Source organism: Copidosoma floridanum, unplaced genomic scaffold, assembly GCF_036245765.1.
Source record: "Copidosoma floridanum isolate Cflo_tuat_1 unplaced genomic scaffold, Cflo_Japanese_pri ptg000034l, whole genome shotgun sequence".
NCBI lineage: Eukaryota > Metazoa > Arthropoda > Insecta > Hymenoptera > Encyrtidae > Copidosoma > Copidosoma floridanum.
Window position 1 is genome coordinate 2763004 of NW_028321911.1, and position 19555 is coordinate 2782558.

Genomic DNA, 19555 nt, shown 5'->3' on the forward strand with positions numbered 1-19555 from the left:
GACGCAGAAAATTTATCAAGATTGAAACAGCAACGTCAAAATCGACAACTTAAGAGTCCATTACGTGAGAGATCAGCTTTTCATTGTACCCTCACAGCAATCTCTAAAATCTTTAAAGATCCTACTTCAGATTTTTAAATAAGTAGAAAATGTATTTCTGTTTTTGTGGCAATAAAAATGTTGGGTTTAAGGTCCAGGTCTTTGTTGCTCTGGTAATAAAATTGTGAGATATGAGAAAAAAAAATTTTTTTTTAATATAAATTTTTTGGGGGTTTAAAATCTTAACAGCTTTTAAAAATAGCCCTTTTCGTGAATTACACAGAAGAAACTGTAAATAAACAACTTATAGCCATCGATTATTTTATGGCATAAAGAACGCACGGTACTTTTCAGCATAATTATTTTTTTTAATTTTTACACCTTATTATTTGACCTAATAAACTATATGGATTCCGAAAAAATATGTTTTTAATAAAAAGATTTTTGTTCTGAGATGTATCGGGAATATGTGTTAAATTTTCTAACTAAAAATGTTTCACATTACATGTCAACGCACTACGGTGTTTTATTTAGTAAGTCTCGAGCGAAGCCGAGACGGGGGGCTGCTAGTTCCAAAAATATTCGCTCTAATCCAAATAAAGATGGATATAATATATTGAAAAAAAAAATCAATAACCATGAAATTCTTGTGTATTTTTTTTCAAGCTTTCAAAAAGATATTTGTATTAAATTTAAAGTTTTGTTATCATTGAAACCCATTAACATACTATCCTAAAAATCTCAAACTTAAATTTATAAGCTGGCTGAATTCCTTGGCAAGGTACTGCGTTGAGTACGCCAACGTTTGTCGCAGCCAAACGGGATACGCGATCCGCTACATCCACTGATAAGAAATACACATTCATGCTGGATCATCTTTATCTCGCGCTGTACTTTGGGCTTGTCACCTACACCTTTCGGACCCATCCTGATGACGTCAGAGCTCGATTCGCGGTCGGAAAGAAAGGGAGCCGTCAGTACCATCCGATGTCACAGTATTCGGAAGAGGCCCCCTTCCCCTGACGTTACCATCCAAGTAGTCCGCACCACCCACCACCCCTACTACCTATACCGCCCGTGCCCCTCCTCCCACCACCCTATCAGCCTCTCCCCCACCACCGCCTCTCCTCTACCGCCCGATCAGCCTCTCCCCCCACCACCGCCTCTCCTCCACCGCCTCTTCTCCACCCACAGCTATAGCTAGAGCCTCTTCCCCACCACTACCTTAGGGGGGGAGCTGGGGGGTACCAGAACCGCCATGGTTTACCTACTACTGTTCTAAATGCTTTCACAAAAACATATAAATTTGGGTTAGCATAGTAAAACAAGCTTATATGCGTTTGAATCTATTACTTAAAATTTGTCTATTCCGTGTTGTTTCATCTATATAGGCTGTTATGATCATGAGTCATAGTCTGTCAAAAAATCTGACTGCATGATAGGAACAAATCTAAGTAAATATTACCTGTTATAGTGAAAGAAAGTAGTAACAAATGTATCGGAAATTTTCATTCAGTACATACGCGTACACATAGTTACGATTCACAAGTCATTGATTCTCTGAAGTTTTGGCACCACAAAAAGCATTGATACAAATTTAACTGCTACATCTCAAATTCATTACCATAATCTAAGCACTACAGATTCGCTAATTAATATAAAGCAATGATTTGTACAAGATATAGCTAAAAAATTGGCATGAATCATCGATCTAGTAAGAGGATACAACTAAGCCATCAGTTATAATGACTGGGACGTCTGTCAATCATCCTGTTTAATGACAAATTTGCAACTCGACATTGTGGTTTCTGCTTTTGGATAGCGTTAGATCTATGTGGGGTACTGGTTTCAAGGTTGTTACGCTGCAGGAATGCTAATTTAAAATTTGTCGCTGATGTTAGTCGGTTGGATCACATATCCCCTATATATAGGGTGTTCGGTCTGTTGTCTTTTACTAAGCAATGATCGTATCTCTTCTTATGCTTCTTAGCATCAGTGTTTTGGCATGGCTGACTAGTGTATATTGCTGGTGATATTTATATCCGTGTGTAGGGGAGTGTAGGGCAGGCCCACCACAAGGGGGGGAGCTAACTGGGACGTTTTGCCCCAGGCCCCAGGTCATGGGGGGCCCCCAAAAAAGATTAAAACAAAAAAATGTATAACCTTATATACTTGCGTTGTGAGCTATTTGGGACAAAAGTGTACAAAAATTTATAGTAAATTTTAGGACTATAGAGTATTTTCTAAATATCTTAATAAATTTCAGTAAAAAGAACGATAATTTTATGATTATATTTATTTATTTAAAATATTATTTTTCTTGCTTTTATTTCCGCAAAATCATCAATGACATCATCATGATCTTTTTTTTTGCTAATTCTTTTTTTATCAATAATATCATACAGTTATTTAAACATAATTGGCCCATACATGACCTTAGATAATTTTTTATGATTTTCAATTTGCTGAAGCCTCGTTCACCAGTTGCAACACTGATGGGTATTATAATAAAGAGACGTAAACAAATACATACTTGAGGTAATACTGTTTGAAGATCTTTTTCATATAGTAAATTGAGCAATTTTAGTGCTGGAAAATTTGTTCCTGGTTTATCAACTGTCAATATATTTTGTATCTTGTACATAAGTTTAAATTCTTTAATGAAACTTTCTTTTTCTATATCTTGAGGATAGCGATCTATTAAAGGTTGCAATAATTTGGATTGGTTTTTCTCTGACAATTCAATAAAATTAAAAAAATTAAGAAGGGGAAAAAAAAGACAACATATGGAATCACTCGTTCTTATCATTTTACTAAAATATGATATAAGGCTATCAATTGCAGTTAAAAAAATTTCTACTTAAAATTTCTGCTCAGGTGAATTTAAAACATCGGACGATACCTCGTCATGAAACTTTTTTGTCATCTTACGCTAAACGTTTTTTTTAACTCGATAGAGATATGCATACTTTTTGCTTTGGATTTAGCTTCGTTGAAGATTGTATTCCAAGAATCACGGATGATTAAGATTTCTTTTAATAAACTTTTTATTTGATCACTGGCTTCTTGTACAGTGATCCTAGAACTTTGAATGATTTTATTTCGATCATTAATTAATTTTAAAATTTTATGCCACGTTTCAGTTAATAAAATAAGTTCAAATGATTGAAAATAATCTATCAATCCAGATACTTCAGCTTGAACTTCAGATGACAAATTTTACGCCTCAATTTTGTAAAGAGAATTGAGAGTTTTTTTGCTAATAGCTCTACAGCTTCGATTCGAACACTCCATCTTGTAGCTGATGCTGAATGAAGAGATACTTTGGCGGTTTTTTTCAAAATTTTCCATCTGGCAGGACTTGAGGAGAATATGTTATATAATTTTAGTACATTTCCAAAGTAAGATTTAACTTTAACGCTTGTCTCCATTGAATGAATTCCGCACAAATTTAGCGAATGAGCCATACAAGAAAAAAAAGTAGCAGAAGGACTCTTTTCTAAAATTCTTCTTTGCACTCCTTTATACTTTTACAGTCATGTAAGAGGCATTATCGTAACTTTGACCTCAAAGGTTCTGAGAATTAATTTGATAATTTTTCAGACTTTCCAATATAACGTTGAAGATATCTTCGTCCGTTTTTTTTACAATCGATTAACTCCAGGAATCTTTCGTGGATTTCCCATTTATTGTTATTTTCAACATACTTAACAGCTATAATAATCTGCTAAGTATGCGATACATCTGGAGTGCTGTCAACTATTTACTATAAAAATAAGCCTTTTCAATTTCAGACAAAATCGTTTTGTTAAACTTATTAGAACAAACTTCTAAAAACTCATTTTGGCTTTTCCAAGGCATATAATTAATAACTCTTTTTTTTATTTTGTCGACTTCCTAATACATATTCTAAGTGGAGTTTTAAATCAGGCTTATATTTACCAATAAATTTTACAGTTGATAAAAATAAACCACAATTTTCGTGTTCGATGGTAGATTCTTTCCCCCGAAAAGGTAATTTATTTTCAGATAAAAAAAGTATAACCTCAATTAAACTGCGTAAAATGTTTTGTCACTTTTCTTTCTCAATTCTAATGTTTTGTTCTAAAGCTTTATCTTTATCTGATGTAGATAAAAGATTACTTTTGCACTCTTTCCACAGAAGATAATCATTAATATGCTGAGAACTACTTTCATGATTAGAGACTTTTTTGCTCAGTTTTCTCCAATTATCGTCAAAGCCACTACCTTCTACAATAAATTTAGATGTACCAGGATTTTTATCTATCGATCGGAACAAACAACATGGAAAACAAAATAGTCCTGACACAAATGTTCTCAAAACTAACCAATCTCGATCAACTTTATCTCCGTTTTGTAGCTGTATTTTAAAAATATCTTTCGGAAATTAACGATTTAATGAATCTCGGGGGAATTCTGATGGATGGTTTGGCAAACTTTTTAATATAACAAAGTCTCTCTCACATTGAGTAATACTTTACGACGTACCAGGATGATTAGTTATGGTTTGAGATTTTTCTATTGAATCATCAGACTTCTTTTTCTGAAGCATCATATTTGTTATATAATTATTCTTGAGTTTTATTAATAAAATTTTCTAAATAGTTATCAATTGAGTCACTTGAAGTATTACTTTCTTCTTTTTGATAACCATCTTGAACATCTTTACTACCGTAAGATATACCAAAGTGATCTAAGGTTCTTCTATTTTTTAAATCTTCTGCTTTCTCTAATTTTTTTATTTTTTCCTTCAGATCCACTTAAGTAATTCCACTTCATTTCCAAAAAATCTAAAGAATTCATATATTGATATTAATTTGAATGAGAAGAAGAGTATAAAAAATATTATCAAGCTTTAATATTATATATCTAGTTAGTAAGTTTTATAACTTAAATTATTATTAGGTTTCTGAATCTACTTGATTAGCTTAGGTCAGCTACGAATGAATGTTATTTTTTTACATTAATATTGTATTCAGATTGTGACAATGACATGCTAAACACCGTGTACACATTACCTGCTTGAACAAAAAAATAGTGCACGCTTGATGACGTCTTTCTTTTTTTTTCATGCGTGCAAGATATAACATTTCAAAAATATTAACACGGTATTTTTCAACAAAAAAAGTTGATGATGATTTTTTGTCCGAAAACTGTTGAACGATTTTTTTGTTCAAGAAAACTAATATTTCTTCCGAAATAACAAGTTGCGATGTTATTCGGTCAATAAAAGGTTCACAATTTTTCATGTTAGACAATATGTTAGAGCTGAGAGGGTTTGTATACGCATCCCGTAGCGTACGCGAAATATTGCGCGAAACAGTGCGCAAAACGAGAGGGTGGTCCCTTTTTTCCGTTCATCTTCCTGATAAGGGTGCGTTCAAAAAATAACCCATCTGATGAAGCGCAGAAAGTATAATTATTGACGGTAAATTCTTTTCTGACATTAGAGAAGAGAGCTATTAGCATTTAGTGTATACGACACCAGGCATGTATATATATATACACAGAGCTTATGCGACGCGGTAAGCAAAATGCTAATAACGCTCTTCTCTACTGTCAGAAAAAAATTACCTGTCAATAATTATATTTTCTGCACTTCGAAGGATGGGTTATTTTTTGAACATGCCCCTATAGTGTCAGGAAGATATACGTGGAAAGGAGGCCAGCTTCTCGTTTCGAGTACCGTTTCATGCACGCTACGGGGTGCGTATACACACACTCATCTATTGAATATCTGATGACTAAAATCCTATGATTTTGTGTACAGAATATCATATGTAAAATATTGTGCGTGAAACGAAGAACCAACCCACTCGGTTCCACTGTATTTAATATCTCTTTTAAGGATTAAACAACGTATCAAGCAAGCGTTGCATAAATTATAAGAAGGTTAACTTTTAATGAGTTGCTCTGTTATGTCGAAGTGATTCATTTCACGAGTATATAAACTTGTTATGTAAAAAAGCGGGTATTAGGCTTATAATATTAATACAAGTACTTACATTTTCAGATACTGATAATTTACTTCTTTGTACAGATCCTTTGTTTTAAAGGAAAAAGCTCACTTTAAAGCAATAAAATTTGACACAAATCAAAGAAGTACATCTTATGTTACAACTTTAACAATACAAAATTCAGTTAGCCTGCTCCCTGAGTATAGTATCTTTATCTCTATTGAATAAGTACGAAACAGATAATTCAAGTAAAACAGAATTGGATGCCAGAGCTGAAGGTAATACTTAGCTTCTTTACCTGAACCAAGTGATCAGTTCAGGTTATTCGAGTTAAGGTGCCTGTACATAGACGTCTGAGGGCAGTTGTAGGTACTTTTAACTTTATGTGAGCGCGCCTTTAAAAATATTAAGACTTTTAGCCAAAGTATTGGTGGGATATTGAATTAAAATTAATGAAGAATGGGCCTGATCACATAATGCATTCGCTCGCGAATGCTACGCTATTGCATGGCATTGTCGTAGGTCGTAGGACTAGCTAATATTTTTAAGCGTATGTACATCAGTATTTATAACATTCCAGAAATTTGTCTTTTGTGTCATGTTAACCCAACTAGTAGAGCTACAACGGTATATCTTATCAATATAGGTATATCTATGTACAAGTATAGGTCCAAACGAGTCACGAGTAAGCACATTAATAACGTTCTTGAAATGATGTTGAAGAAACAATTTAACAAGCAAAATGCATTTGATGGATGCACTCTCCTTTGTACTACAATCATTATTATTATTATTATTATTGTTATTATTATTATTATTATACAACAAAATATTTTTCAACATTTTTATTATTTAATTTTAATTAAATTAAACTCATTTCTCATGTAAAATAGGAATGTTGAAGTTAATCCTCTTTTCTTAAAGAAGAGTAATTTGATGTCTTCTTTTGTGTCTATTCTTGTTACTCTTATCCGAAGACCTTTTAAAACAAACTTCACAGCTACACATTTTTTCATTGTTGTGTGTACGCATATGGGCTGTCAATTGATCGTTGCGAGCATATTCATGATTACATACATTACATGTAAATTTCTTATTAAAATGAACATTTTCATGTCTAGCAAGGTGATTTTTAGTTTTAAAACACTTGTCACAAATTTCGCAGATGAAAGAACGTGCGATTGTATGTACACAAGCAATATGATTTTTTAATGTTGCTTGAGAAACAAATAATTTTTCACATTGCACACATTTTTCTTTCTTCTCTTGAAAATGCAAGTTCATGTGAATTCTTAGATTGACTTTTTGAGAAAAAGATTTTTGACAGTGATCGCACACATATTTTTGGGTTTGATCATGGATTACTGTATGTTTGTTTAATAAACTTTTATATTTAAAATCCTTCTTGCATATTAAACATTGATATTTATTTTTCTCAACTTTTTCCATGTTTCTTATTTCAGCAATCTCTTAAGTCTAATCACAAGCTTCCTGAAAATTAAAACCGATATAATGATATTCCCTTTTTATTTGCTAGCATTTTATTCAGATAATAATAAAATTACTCATTAGAAGACTAAAAAAAAAGGTTATGTTTAGATTTGTTCATGAGTTTATTTCGTATGTTATACTTATACAATGTTAATGTTTTCCTGTTTTACTTATTTAACTTTAGATAATTTTTACATTTTTAATGCAAACTCGTTCATTTAACAGTTTTTGTAGAATGGTAGTAGGTAGCTGCGATCAAAACTTTGAGAAACAAACAAATTGTAGAACGGTAGTAAGTAGCTACGATCAAACCGTTGAGAAACAAACAAAATATGTATAAATATAGACAGCAACTGTGTATGTAAAGGTATTATGACCTGGGCATCAAGAAAATAGTAAGGGCCATGCGCACATGCGCAGTAGCAGTACGACTTGGGAATCAAGAAAAAATGTGCTATTAATAGGCGCGGTGACAACACATGCAAGTTTCAGCTGTTTCACATGTAATGTAATTATATATGTATTACAAGCCTTTGGTATTTATTTATTATTTAAAATAAATAAGTGACTTCTAACGCATCAAACAAAATTGACTTTGTTTACACATATCGATAAGTATCGATATATGTAATATACATATTTACATAATTTTTGGACCAAATTAATACTTGTAAGTATACATTTCTTTTTAATAAGGTTGCCCTAACCTCTATTAAGATGTCACAACAAATTTATAATTGCGATTAATTTTTTATTTTGTTTATTTTTAAATTACAGAACTTCAGAATATTGGAAACAGTCCATAATTATTTGCTGAACAGGTTTCTCCAGTTTTAGATATTTCCTATTCGGCTTCCACTTTCAACAAATATTTCATAATCACAGGTAACTAATTGCTTAATATTTATACTATTTATAATTTATTGTATCATAAGAAGACAAGAGAAAATTCATGGTTATCTTAAACAAAACTAATATAAAGATAAAATAACAAATAATAGTTTCTATAATTAAATTTACTACCATTTTATTGCTAAAGTGAGGACAGATTTTTTATCATTAAATTTACAAGTTAAGGCTAAGATTCTTATTTCTGTTCACTTAAGATTTCATTTGTAGAAATAATAATTATACTGTATTAACATGAACTGCTTTTGAGATTTTGCACCTTCTTAAAATATCAAGTTATAGAAAATTCAGATTTTATTATTTTTTTATTTTATTTATTTGGCTTACATATTAAGACAATTTTAACTTATAGATTTAATATGAGGAAAAAAATGTTTAACGTGAGTTCACATTCATATGCAATTGTCTAATTATCTGCATAATTTTAGTTGATTCAGTTTACTGTACATTTTTCTATTGAACTGCTCCTCAAATATACTATACTGCTTCATCAATTATCATTTAAAAATTTTATTTTCATATAAAAGCAATTAATTTACATTGAGTTACTTTTGGTATATATATTTTTGGTATTAAGTTACAATACATGAATGCCGATAAAAATTCTCAATTAATACAAAAATTGCTACTAATTATGTTCAATAAAGAAGCAACATTCATTTTTTGATACAGCTATATTTGAGAAAAAAACATTGAAACTTTATACTCATATTTTATTATAGGTTATTATTGTTTATTATTTGTTAAACTTTTTTGTTCCACTAATATGTAGTATGCCTTGACATGTAAGAATTATTGGTTGCATTGGAGCTAATATTCGTGAAGCAGACAACTCAAAAATCGGTGGTCAAAATATATAAAATATCTTTATAATACTTTTTGCATATATTTTGTGTAAAATGTGATTTAACGCTCTATTATTAAATAATTGAATGAGGTTTTTCTTTCTACTGTTTCGGAAAAAAAAAATTCCTGTGAAAGAAAAGACAAAGTGTAAAAAAAAGCAAAGTATGAAAAAAAAGTTTTTTTTTGCAATTCTGTACGTAAAATGCGCTTTTATGTACCATTTTTCGTGTGCCAAATGAGGTTTTTTTCTACTTTGTCGTTTGTCATATTTTCTTCTTTATTCAATGTTTTAATTCTTTTTTAACTTTAATATCTGATAATAGTGATGGATTAATGTATAAGTTTTATACCGCATTTTGACCATCTTGACTCAAAGAATGAAATAGTATTTCACTCGATATAGCAGCTTGTCACTGTCAATAGATATGGTGGTTTGAGTGCAGATATTGGTGTTTTTATTGACCCAGAGTCCCATTTGTGTTGCTGTCTCGATGGGGCTTCGCCCCCCCCCCTAACCCTCATGGCGGAGGCTTCGCACCTCGCACCCTCACCAAGGGCTGCTGCCAATGGACCCCAGACAACGTTTGTTACAAAACATTGGCTTTAACCACATTTGATTATTGCATTGTACACACTCATTGCAAAAAATAGCGTACGCAACTCAGGCGTAGCGATTTTCGTACTCATGTAATCGGCATGCATTCGTCATCGATGCCGGAGACACGTAAATGCCGATTACCACTCGCGTCGAAAAATCGCATTTTACGCACTTGTAGCATAAAATACTGTTTCAAATTAAAAAATTTTTTTTCAAGGAGTTATTAATAATAATGTTTTTTTTTAACATTCTACAAAAAGTTTTTTTCTCTTAAATAATTTAACGAATCCTTATTATTTTGAATATGCAAATTGGTGAATAGTATTAATTTAAAAATATTTTTTTAGAATGTTTATGACGTATTATTTAGTTCAACAAACTAACAATATGTATCAATGAATGAAAATTACTAATACTTATAAATCAATGAGATAGGGTGATAACATTAACCTCGTTTCTACCCACGTTTAATCTCGAATCTAGGTTTTCAGTTTATTTCATTATCATAAAAATTGACAACAGCTGATATGTATATGTAAACATACAAAATTGAAGAACCGTGCGGTGTAGCCAAATCTTAACCTGCCGCTCGTTTTTCCGTAATTCGCAAATATTCCTCCTTCCCCCGCTAACTGTATAGAACGTCTTTAATTTGTGTAAATAAATTGTTTTATTTATTCTAAAAATATATTATCTGAAAAACTACTATTTATCGATGTGCATACTGGAATTATTAAAGATTTATAGAACCATTCAAGTTCATTCAAATTTTTCCATCAAGAAAAATTTTTTTTTTGTAAAATGTTATAAAAAAAGTTCTTATTATTATTTACTCCTTAAAAAATAATAATTTAAGAAGAAAAAAATGTGCATTTTACTATATAAAGTACTATCAAAATATATATAGATATTTTATATATTCTGACTACCGATTCTTAGGTGGCCCACTTGACAAATTTTATTTAATTTATAAAATATGTATCAAAAACAAAAGTTGATTAACTCATGATTCTTTCTTTTTCAGGTTACTGTTAACGTGATCAAGATTTACAATATGCTTTATTGAATATTTCTATGGCATGGAACATTAATTTATAATATAAACTTTGATATTGCAATACTACTTCTTGATGTTGATTCTTTAATACAAATACATTTGTAAAAAAAATACTTTATTGTCTTTGTTTTTACTATTACCACTAACAAATTTATGATGGTTATAATTTTAATATAATTTAATATTAAGGCAAACAGCCAAAATCCAAACAACCTCAAAGCCTAAAACCAAAATCCAAGCAACCACAAAGCCTAAAGTCAAACAGCCGAAAGCCAAACAATCACAAAGCCTAAAACTAAAAGCTAAACAGCCAAAAGCCAAACAACCACAAAGCTAAACAGCCAAACAACCACAAAGCCAAACAGCCTAAAGCCAAACAGCCGAAAGACACAAACCAAAAGACCAAAAATTACAAAACCAAACAGCCAAAAGCTAAACAGCCAAACAGCCAAGAGTCTAGTAGCCAAAAGCCAAATTATACGTCCAAAAAACTTTAACTAAATTGATTACGTAACCTAAATATTTTGATATATTCAATAGTCAATATGAATATTAACCATTTACGAAATTTTGATGATTACGGTAAAAATCGGGTTATGAATGATTACTTAGATGATGCAGACATCGATTATTTTTTTCAGTTAATGACTAATTACTCAAATTATAAGCTCTTTAAAATATTAAACTTGTATTTGGGCTTAAATTCCGTACATGAAGTTCCGAGATATGAAAAACATATTCAAATTATATACTTAGTTTCAGATACTGATGATCCTGACCCTGTTGGTCACTATGTAACTTCATTTTATGACACTGAATTCATTTATATTTTTGATTCTCTAAACAATAACAGCCTTCATAAAAATCTTGAAATAGCTTTAAAAATTCTTCATCCTTATTATTTTTGAAAGAATAAACGTGTAATTTTTGTTAATGTTCAACAACAACCGGATTATATTCTTTGTGGTTTTTTTTCAATAGCTTTTGCAGTATCGTTACTATTTAATTTAAACCCAAATGTAATTAGGTACAATGTTAATATGATGCGCCCTTATTTATTAAAAATGCTTGTTAATAAGTCTATTGAACATTTTCCTTGTACTGTTAGCTCAATTCCTTTAAACATTACACCCCGACCTTTGTACGATAAAAATGCGATTATAAACAACCAATGTCTTAATGATAATCATATTCATTATTTTCATACAATGGTTCAACAAATTTCTATGTATAAGCCTTGTGATACCGTATATGTAGAACAAGACTATAGAATTTCCTTCGTAGAAGAAAAAAATAAACATATCCAAATTTTATTCCAACGCGGTTCACCAATAGGTCACTTTATCTGTACATATTATGATTCTAAAAGCTTACACGTGTATGATTCATTAAATAATAATTTAATTGACAATAATTTTCTTAAAATGTTAAAAAAGTTACATCCTTACTGTTTTAACGAAAGAAAAGTTCCTATTGTTTTTCACAGAGTTCAGTCTCAAAATAATGCCGTCGATTGTGGCGTTTATGATGTAGCCTTTTTTGTGACACTTCTTTTTGGTTATAAGCCGGAAACTATGACATGCGATCAAACCAAAATGCGTAAACATTTGTTGATAATGTTTCAAAACCAATCGATTGAGCATTTTTCATGTTTTTATATATTTTCTGATAGATGTTTACAATTTTTTTTACAACATCCAACGCAGACTATGACTATATTTCAGTCATCCAATAGTAAAACATCTAAAGCTCTTGAAGAAAGCAATAAGGAAAATTGTCAAAATACTCTGACCAGTGCCAGAAAAAAAAGAGATAATAATTATTATCAAAAAAACAAAGAAAAAATTTTACAAAATCGGAAAGCAAAACGAATTAAAAAATGTCATGACTTCAATAATAATTCCAATTATAATTTAACCAAAAATAATCACTCAATAATTGTTGATACTTATGCAAATACTACATCTAAATCATTAGATAAGCAGCATCAAAATGACAGTGGAAAAGATTTATATTCGATTACAACGTTGGCAACCACAAAAAATAGTAATCTAACACAAATATCTTCAGAAGTACATCAAAATCATACTAAAGAAGATATTTCAACTTTATTTTATAATGAGTCGATTATAAATGTGCAACAACAGAATCAGACTAAATTGAATTTAAAATATTCCTCTGAAAGTAATAAATTTAATGCAAATAAAAGAACTGATGTTTTATCTAGTAGTTCTTATGTTGACAAAAAAAGTGTTAAAAATAAAAACTACTATAAAAAAAACAAAGATAAACTTTTAATAAAAATAAAGAAATATAAAAAATTAAATAAAGAAGACATAACTAAAGATAAAAAATCATATTATAAAAAATGAAGGACTATCACAGCATTACAGAGAAAAAAAAAAAACAATATTTTAATAATTTCTATCATAATTTAGAAAAAAACATTAAAAAGAATAAATTTAAATTAGCAAATAAAATTTAAGAAAATACAACATTATTGAGATTAAAAGTAGTACTAATGTATTATTTAAATGTAAAGAAAAATACGTAAAAAATATTATGGCTAAACTAAATAGTAATAACACAGAGTCCAGACTTGAAGCCGAATATTTATTTTCAGCCTCTGTTAACATGAAAGAAAATTATTCTTTTAAGGCTAAAAAAACTTTAAATAATTTAAAAAAGACTGTTGAAGTGTCATTATGTAGATTAGGTAATATTATAATAGAAGACAATATAGAATGCGCACTAACAGCCTTATGCGGCTTACCAAAACATACTTCTTCCTCAGAACCATACTATTCAGAAGCTGCGTATAATTTCAGATATGGCTTATTCCATGATTGTCATGACGATACTAATAATAATAATAAAAATAATAACAATAATAACAATAATAACAATAATAACAGCATAGATAAACTAATCGTAAATCAAAAAGGACAAATTATAAATCTATTACCTGTTACAAAAGAAAAGAGAAAAAATGTTAAAACTTGGGTATGCGATAATTATTGTAAAACTGTTTATGTTGATGTTTTACAGTGCCTTCAATCGTTATTTACAGAAATTCTTGAAAATACTTTTATAACTGCACACAAGATGCTTGCGCGAATAGATCTATGTTCAGCTATGTCATGCAATGATAATAAACTCGGTCATCCAAATATTTGTTACGCTCAACCACTGTTATGCACTTCGAAATTCTTAAAACTACAAGTTTTATCTTTACATTATCCTAAATTACGGACAATAAAAAGATTATTATATGAATTAAAACGTTTTTATTCACTTATTACCAGAATAGATAGTGCTTTAAACAATGTGGACGTTCACTATTTAAAGGATATTGCAGAACAAGCGAAAGTACAGGGTGTACAGTTAAAAAGTAATAAATATTATAATCAAGTTTCTTTAAATGAAACAGTATTAAAAGAAAAATTCCTAATGGGTATAAAAGAGTACACGAAAATTGTTACAGATCCACCTTTCATCCCTTGTATTTCGTGTGAAAGGCTGTTTTGTGCCAGAGACTTTGAATCATTTGATAAAAAAACTGAAAGAAATGTGGCTTTCGAATCACTAGGTATAGAGTGTGATAATCTTTTACAAAAAGTAAAAGATTTGCAAGATTCAACTTCTTGTATTGAAAGTTTTATTTGCAGATCTTGTTTAACTAAATTAAAAAAAAATCTTATGCCTCCTAATTGCGTATTGAATAAGCTGTGCGTGAAAGAAGTTCCAGAAGAAATAAAAAATCTTAATATGTATGAAAAAATTTTAATACAACGAGCAAAGGCTTTTCAAACTATTCAAAAAACGGATAGTGTTATGAACAAGAACTTACCTCATTATGTTAAAATCGAAGAACATTTCATTTACCTCTACCATTAGAGGAAACATTAAAAAAAATTTGTCCTGACACTGATGTTCTAAATGCAAATCACGAATTGTATATATTAGTAAGAGGTAATCCGTCTAAGAGTAAAATGATTTGAGAAGATTATGTCGATATACAAAAGGTATTGCGGGCTCTGGCGTGGTTGAAACAAAATAATCCTATTTATGAAAAAATTGACCTTCCATTTGGACCAGAAAAACTGTTTGATAACTTAAAAAATCAACTCGAATATGAAATTGAATTTGAAAAAGCTGTCAGCGAAACTCACATTAAAGATGTTAACTTGAAAGAAGATTTGATGCAGCATCAACCGTTGTTAACTCAAAAATCTCAGACTGACTCATTTTATGATCACTACACTATTTATCCTTTACACGACAAAAAAAAGAATGAGTCAGACACTACGTTGTATCAAATGTTACAAGTTCATGCTTTTGTTTTAGATAATCACAGTAAAGATTTGGATATTAAATGTTTTTCTGATTTGTATCCTTATGGGGAAGGAGGTCAAAATGAAAATAGAAATACCAGCTTAAGAGAATGTGATTTTATTAAAAATCGATTGACATCAAAACACTCTCAATTTCAGCTAAATAATCAATATCTTTTCTACTTACTGCATAATAACACAATGCGGCAAATAAATGCTGGAATATTTCAAATGCTTAATGTTGTCAATCCGCTTTACAAATACTCAGTTAAAGATTTTCTTCTTAGATTAAATGACAATCAGCTCGATGCGAACTTGGATACAATTTTTTCTCGCTTACCTGGTACTGAATCGTATTGGAAAAAGGTTCGAAATGACTTAAACTGTATGGTACGTGAATATGGCCCAGCTACATTCTTTGTTACACTCAGTCCTGGAGAATGGATGTGGTCTGAATTAGGGGAGTATATAAAAGAAGTGAATGGATGGACGGATAAACGTTCCATCAGTCAATTAATAGCTGTTGATCCAGTATCAACAGCAAGATTTTTTTACAATGAATTTAAAGCCACATTAAAATATATTTTGTCCTCGTCAAATCCAATAGGAAAAGTTTTACATTATTACTGGGTTCGAGAGTATCAATGTAGAGGCTTACCTCATTATCATTGTTTATTTTGTATAGCAGACACTCCAATTTACGGTAAAGATTCTAACGAAGAAATACAAGAATTTCTATTACAACATATTACATGTCATGTTCCAGATAAACAAATATCACCAGAACTTCATCGTCGCGTTTTAGCTTATCAACAACATAAGCATAATAACTACTGTATGCGCAAAACAAAAAATAAAACTGGATTTAAAAGTGCTTGTCGCTTTGGTTTTTCTCGTCCCATCACAGAAAGATTAATTTTAAGAGAGGTATCACTGGCCATAGCAAACCGTAATAAGTTAAAAAACAAAAGTAAATTTTACGACTTGCCCCGTACAAAAGACGAACAAAACATCAATGATTATATGCCCGCTCTTCTGTTAATTTGGGAAGGAAATAACGATGCTCAATATATTGGCGAGTCTTCTAATCTTTTATTAAAATATGTATGCAAATATAGAACGAAAGGAGAAAAAGGCAATTTAGACATACCAGATATTTCTGCGAATAAGACATTATATAGCCGTTTGTGGGCGTTTGCCGTGCGTGCCATAAGTCATAGAGAGTGTGGAGCGATTGAAGCTGCCGATAGATTATTAGGACACCCTCTGCATGCAACAGATTCTGATACAATCATTAAATGGTTAAATGTTGGTATTGTACGAGGTCGAAAATTGAAACCATACAAAGATATTAAAGATCATCCAGAAGACTGCACAGACATATTTTATGAATCATTTGTAGATAATTACTATCCTAGTAGACCAGAAGAATTAAAAGGATTATGCCTGTACGATTTTGCAAGATGGTTTGAGATTGTTAAGAAAAAACCAGTTTATAAAGTTAAATATTACGAAATGTCCAACAGTTTATACTGCAAAAAAAGGAAAAAGCCTTATTTAATAAATCATTATCAGTTTTGTGCAGATAGCCAACCAGAATATTATTATTTTTCATTATTATTACTATTTCAACCTTGGAGAGACTTGGATAAATTAAAAGGTTTGGAAGATCCATATACAGATGCATTTAGAAGTAAGCAAGTAAATTTAGTCGAAGCTATGAAGTATCACGACAAAATTGCAGCCATACAAGAAGCTATGGATAATATGAATAAGCTAATTTAAAACGAATTAGAACAAAGTAAAACTGATACACTACAGAATTCTACTCATGTTCAAGATGGTTGCGTGCCAATTGAACTAGAAAATGGCATGAAAGATTTCAAAGCAGTTGCTGAAAAAGCTATCGTTAACGAACAAGATTTACAAGATTCTATTTCAAAATTTAACGATGACCAATCAAGAGTTTTTAATAAAATAATCTCAGCTTTAAAAAACAATAACAATACTTTGAGACTGTTTGTATCTGGACCGGGAGGTACAGGAAAAAGTTTTGTTATTGAAAACTTGGTTTCATGGAATAAAATATCAAGAGGTAAAGACACAGCCGTTACAGCACCTACTGGAATTGCTTCATACAATATTAAAGGACTAACAATTCATAGACTATTACAGCTTCCTGTAGAGCATGGTGGTACAGCAGAATTCAAAGAATTGTCAGGGGCAGCATTAAAACAGATAAGGCAAACGTTGCAAAATGTTGATTTGATAATCATAGATAAAATATCAATGGTTTCTAATGTTACTTTTATGTACATTCATTTACGCTTAACGGAGATATTTGACACATCTGATTGCGACGATGGATGGTTTGGTAAAATAAACGTACTCCTTTTTGGCGATCTTCTTCAACTTCCTCCCGTTCGTCAAGATTTTGTTTTTATTGAAATGAATAAAAAACAAGGCAATAAGTACATTAAATCAATGTGCACTTTCAATTTATGAAAGTTATTCGACTACGATGAATTGACAATAAATATGAGACAAAAAACCGATAAAATTTACTCAGAAATATTGTCACGTATTCGGTAAGGGTTTATTACTGATTCTGATGTAAATATATTACAAACAAGAAAACTGAATTTAATAGATAACAATTTCACAAATAATGTTAAAAAATTGTGCGAATATTTAAGTAAGTTACCAATTGATACTGTTTGCTTATTACCTACAAGAAAGATGTGTGATATTTTAAATAAAGCAATGATGCTAACGCTCGATCAGGAAGAAATAAATCTTATTGCTAACGATTTATTTAAGTGTGCAAAAAATTTGCAGAAAAAAGTCTTAAAAATGTTAAATAAAGATGAAGACAATATGTGTGGTGTTGATCGAGTGATTACTATTAAAGTCGGTTCCAGAATCATGATAATAAGAAATATAGATGTTTCTGTAGGACTAGTTAACGGAACTATTAGATCAGTTATATCAGTTTTTGAAGATAAATCTGAACAGATTACAAGCATACGTATTTTATTGCAATCTGGAAGACAGTATGAAATACCTCAGTTAGAATATAAATTCAATATCATGGATAAAATTTCTTTTGTACGAGAACAGTTTCCAATTTGTAATAGCTATGGTAGAATTATTCATAAAAGCCAAGGTTTAAGCTTACAGAATGCTATAATTAAAGCTGGTAACAATGTATTTAGCGATGGTCAAACATATGTTGCATGTTCACGTGTAACATCTTTAAATGGCGTACACTTTATTAATTTCGATCCATCATGCTGTACTGCTAGTATCCCAGCTATTCTCGAATATAATAAATTAAGAACAGAATACAGAGAAGATCTTAAAAACTTAGATGTACCACCAGATAGAAAAACCAACAAAAAATTGAGAGTGCAAGATAAGAAATGGGCTATTCCTCAACATGATGGATACAAATGACAACAAATTGAACTATATTTTAGATACTTGTAGGAATATTAGAGGACTACCAAATTCTGATAATGTTTCTTATTATGCTAATTCGGTTGTCCAAAGTTCGTTTCACTCTACGACAATAAGAAGAATTTTATTACAACATCATAAAAGAGACGTGATTAATACGCTATTTTAACAGTATATTTCAAAAATTCCCGTAGATATTATGTTTTTGAGAGAATTCGCTGATAAAGAGTTCACGTTAACAAAACAACAAGATGCAGCAGAATTCATAACGTACCTTTGCAGTAAATCACTTATATGACAAAATGCTCTTAAATATCAACACAATCATGTAATTCGTTGCCAAGACTGTGATAGGCGAATAACTACGGAACAGCCTGATTATATTGTCAGGTTACAATTACTTGAATCAACAACAAAATCTTATACACTACAAAAAAATATAGATGACAATATAGAAGATTGGATGACTTCTACAATTGATTGCGGTAATGGCTGTAAACGGAAAATAATAGAAAAGACTGATATAACTGTGAGCAATAGTGTAATTTAAGTACAATTAGAACTATTTTCTGTGACCGAATATGGTACCCATGAAGTCAATAATGTCAATGTTCAACCCAATAAAGCTATTGATAAAATAGTTGGTCTTAAGATTAATGAAATACCACAATCAAAAATAAAAATAGGGAAAAGAATGTATAAGGCTATTAGTGGTATATTTCATCATGGCACAACAACTTCTAGCGGGCATTATACTAATATGCTCCGTCAAGGAAACCAATGGATAAAAGTGGATAATAAAAAAGTTCAGAAAAGACCTTGGCCAAAATGTGCTAAAGATCTT

General features: G+C 30.5%; 1 protein-coding gene and 1 pseudogene across 1 annotated transcript in view; one reads left to right on the forward strand and one right to left on the reverse strand.

The window, feature by feature from the left end:
* The window catches only part of MICAL-like (protein), a 602730-nt gene that overhangs the window by 373101 nt on the left and 210074 nt on the right, over nucleotides 1–19555 (reverse strand). The gene's annotated exons all lie outside the window — the stretch shown is intronic.
* LOC149373249 (uncharacterized) lies at nucleotides 11464–18708 on the forward strand (annotated as a pseudogene).